Source organism: Myotis davidii, unplaced genomic scaffold, assembly GCF_000327345.1.
Source record: "Myotis davidii unplaced genomic scaffold, ASM32734v1 scaffold209, whole genome shotgun sequence".
NCBI lineage: Eukaryota > Metazoa > Chordata > Mammalia > Chiroptera > Vespertilionidae > Myotis > Myotis davidii.
In genome coordinates, this window is record NW_006300047.1 from 287547 (window position 1) to 291818 (window position 4272).

The 4272-nt window shown below is 41.8% G+C and overlaps 1 long non-coding RNA gene across 1 annotated transcript in view; it reads left to right on the top strand.

Annotated features, from left to right (window-relative positions):
• The first annotated feature begins 723 nt into the window (after positions 1-723).
• Positions 724-4272, top strand: part of LOC107185064 — a 16382-nt gene continuing 12833 nt past the window's right edge. Inside the window, exon 1 of the long non-coding RNA XR_001515979.1 lies at positions 724-735. This is a non-coding gene — a long non-coding RNA (uncharacterized LOC107185064). The remainder of the gene's footprint in view (positions 736-4272) is intronic.

Sequence of the window (4272 nt, forward strand, 5' to 3'; positions counted from 1 at the left end):
CAGTCCGTGGGGTTTTGGGAGAAGGCATTTCTGAATGATAGATGATTGCAGCCACTGGCAATACAGATTGGGATTGTAGCTGAGCTCTAATGGCCGGGAAGACGGTGGGACACCCAGGGATAAGTAAGGGCTCATTAGCAGCTTCGTGTTCTCAGTTCCAATTTTAGCGAAGGAGAGCAAGGCCAGCTCAGTTGGGTGTGTGGACTGTGTATGCGCCTGCCTATTTTGGGAGGGAACTTCATTTTCTCAGCCCATTCTGCTTGCGGTTCATCTGGTGTTAGAATTGGAAGCCACATTTCCATTCCAAGTGATGCAAACTTTAAAAGAAGCTGGATAATGAGTCAACAGACTTGGGGTTCAAATTCTCGGTTTCCCACTTAACAATATGAAATTGAGCCAATGACTTAACTTCTCATCATGGCTTCTTCTTCTGGAAAACGGGGAGAATGACACTATTTTTCTCTTATCATTGTGAGGATTAAATAGGGGAATGTTTGTAAAGTGCCTGGCACAGCACAAGAGCTTAATAAGTGGTACCCACAGGTGGCATCTCCCCTTCCTCTGTTTTATGTACCCAGTTTATCTGAGTTCCAACCTCAGCATGACTGGGTCACACAGAGCAAACTCTACATGGTGTCTGCCACTCAATAAGCACTCAACACATAATAGTTGCAAAAAGCATGATCTCTGAGTGGTTGTGGCAATTATTGCCGGACATTTATGTTCACCCTGGTAGTCAGTTTCATTCTTCAAGTTTAAATTTGGTTGATTGGAACTCCTTGTTGTACTAGTGACAGATGATTTCTAAGGTTGTTAAGATCCTTTAGAGAAGAGAGGAATTGTTTATAACTATTAACTCCGATTTTTACAACCTAGATCTTTGCTACTCAAAGTGTGGTCTGGGGACTGGAAACATTGGCATCACCTGGAAGTTGGTTATACATTCAGCATTTCCAGGACCCCCAGACCCACTGAATCAGAAGCTGTATTTTAACAAGCTCCTCTGGTAACTTGTATGAGCAATCAAATTTGAAATGTATTTACGTAAATACTTATACTACGTACAAAAACACACCTCTCCTCTCATTAGATAGATGTGTCCTCTATTTGTGCATAATGTCTCTGTCTATAGCAAGTACTATACGAAAGTGAGAGGACCACAGACTTGATGTTACATTAAGCCACTGCTCATTGGGTAATCTGCAAGATCTTTTCAAATGACCTGAGCCACTTGGGCAAGATACTTTTGACAGTGTGTAAGCGATGGCAGTTTTGTATATACATGTTTTTACATGGGCCATAAATGATCTATAATTTGCTGGACCTACTGTGAGACAAAATTACCAGCATCACACCATGTGATGATAACACCAAAGTAGGGGCTCTATAATTGCAATTCAAGGCCATGTAGAAGATTTCAGCAGAGCTTTTCTTTTTTATGAGATAAAACTTTCCTTGGGGAAAATTTCCTGAGCTCTGGAGTCATTCCACTGTTTTCCTTGATTTTTTCAAAGGTTTAAATACATAGGTTGTCCATGAGGACTAACAAACAGATACAAACCTGGGAGTTATTTCTGACAGCATCTCCCTCATCATCCTTTTTGGAACATAGTTATGATATTCCAAGGTCCTCACCCACTTCTGCACCCTTCAGTGTTTTTTACCACACATTGTTCACTTCCGCTACTACCCACACAAGGACTGAACCCCTGACCCTGACTTTACCAACAATCTGCTCAAATGAGCCTGATACTCCAATCAAAGAAATCACCCAGATACAGATGCTTTTGTTACTGTTGTCACTTGCATCAATCAAAAAGTGATTCATTTCCAGGGAAGGAACCCGTTTGGAGAGCACAATGCTTTAAATATTAAAGACTTTCCTAGAGGTGTTCAAAGAATAAATGAAATGTGAAATAACCTTTCAGGGGCCTCTTACCATTAAATAACCTATTTAATAAAAATATTCCTTGGTGTTCATTATAATTGCATATTGTCTGTTTAATATTGTCTCTATGGTATATTGTCTGTTGAATAAAAATACTGAATTGTGTTAATTATATTTGGGTGAAAAGAATCAACTTGCATATTCATTGAAAGTCATAAACCACCCAAATTCTGCAAGTTGAACAAATGCTGAATGGAGAAACATCTCTTGTTGGTTGTTCTAGATGTGCTTTTTGTTTTTTTAGGGCGTCTCTTGTCTTTGTGTGATTCAAGGTCTTCGGCAAAGAAACAATCACTTTTCCCTTCTCCTAGGAGCATGTGAACATCAGATTAGCCTCACCTCCCTCAGCAGATGCTGGTCTAGTTCACATTTATGTACACAGGTGTTTTGGAGGAAGCCCAAGCTAGCTCTAAAAAGCAGAGCACATCTGTCTTTGTGGTGCTGAGCCAATGGCAATAAAGACATGGGCCATGTCTAGAGTGGAGGTTCTCAAACTGGGCAGATAAAATATGTTTTTATCTCTGTGTGTGTGTGTGTGTGTGTGTGTGTGTGTGTGTGTGTTAATATAGAATTTTAGCCCCACACCCCCACACATTAGATCAGGGGTCCTCAAACTTGAACATGCATCAGAAATCACATGGAATGTTTATAAGAACACCAATCATGGAGTCCTACCCCCTGAGTTTCTGATCCAGAAGTTCTGGGAGGGCCTGAGAATGGGAATTTCTAACAATTATGCTGATGTTGTTGCTCTGTGGACAGCCCCTGAGTACTTTTGCCTTAGAAGTCCTGAATATTCTGAGATTTGAGAATGCACAGGTCTCTCATGTATGCTATGGAGCTGAGGCTGCAGCAAGTTTAAGACCACAATGCAATGCGTGCTTGTTCTGAAGCCAGCGCTGTGCCAGATTCAGCACAGAGGATGCTGTAAAGGCTGGGCCCTGGTTATACAGAGATTAAATGAACACTCTCCCACTTCTCTGTTTCATCTTTCAGAGCTCAGTTCAAATACCATATTCCTCAGTATCACACTCCCCTGAGGAGACTTAGTTCTTCTTCAGGAAAAATCTTTCTCTCAAGGAAATTTCAGTCTGGCAGGAGAGTCATGAAATGAGCAACTGTAAATTATGATACTACTTCTGTATTTTGCTGGGCCTTATGCATAATTCAATGTTGGGCTGATTACCTAATATGAAAATGGTTGTTTTCTGTGCCTGATTTTCCTCTTAGACTGTGGCCCTGTGGAGGGCCAACTCTGCATCACTTCATCTCTGTGTACCCAGTGCCCACAGAGAGGGGGTCACATGATTCAACTCTATATCATTTCATGTTTGTGTATCCAGGGCCCACAGAGAGGTGGTCACATGGTTGAGTATTTTCTAAACGTTTTCTGAGTTCACTACACCATAGCTCTTCTTCCTAAAGAGATAATAATCTTATGCTAACATGAGTGCAGCAAATGTAGCAACATTAATTATATCATTAGCTGACATTGGGATTCTTTTTCATTTGTGGGGAGAAATCCCTTGAAAAGCCACTTGGGACTTGAAGAAAAGCTCGGAGTGCCTGGACTTCGGGGGAAAAAATAAAGCAATAAAAGAAAAGGCTATGTGGTTCTGTGTGGGGAGATGAAAGGGAGGTGCTTTGCTCCTGGGCTGGAGAGAGAAGGCATAGAGAAGAAAGGGAACTAGAATGGGGAAAGTGAAGAGCAAAGGGGACTGAGAAAAAGAAGAAAACACATTTCGGTGACAGTCGGCATTTTTCTTTTATTCTGATTGGTCTGCCCTGGCATACCAACTCACAATAAAACTCACCAACTCACAAATGCCTTCTACAGTGCTTTTGCCAGTGTTTGCTTTGGGGAAATAAAGAAAGAGGTTGAGTTTTGAGTCTGGGTCAGTACAGTGAGGACTTGAGCCAGGATTCATGGAATAAGGTGACCTGTAAGACAAAGTGATTCATTTTAATTAGGAGGCTGCTTGGTCAAGAAATACTCACTGAGCATGACTAGGTGCTGGACAGTTTTCTAGAACTAGGGGAACTGCAGTGAAAAGGGGAAAATCCTTGATCCCATGGGGTTTATGTGAAAGCATCCTATCTAATCAAAGAGAAACATGGTAATTGGCATATGACCGCTACCCTTCCCATTGGCTAATCAGGGCAATATGCAAATTAACTGCCAGCCAAGATGGCGGCCAGCAGCCAGACAGCTTAAACTGAACATGAGGCTTGCTTGCTTCAGTGACAGAGGACTGCAACGTTCCCTGCCTGCCTTGCCGGCCTCTGAGCTTGCAGTTTAAGAAACACTGTAACATGTAGAAGCT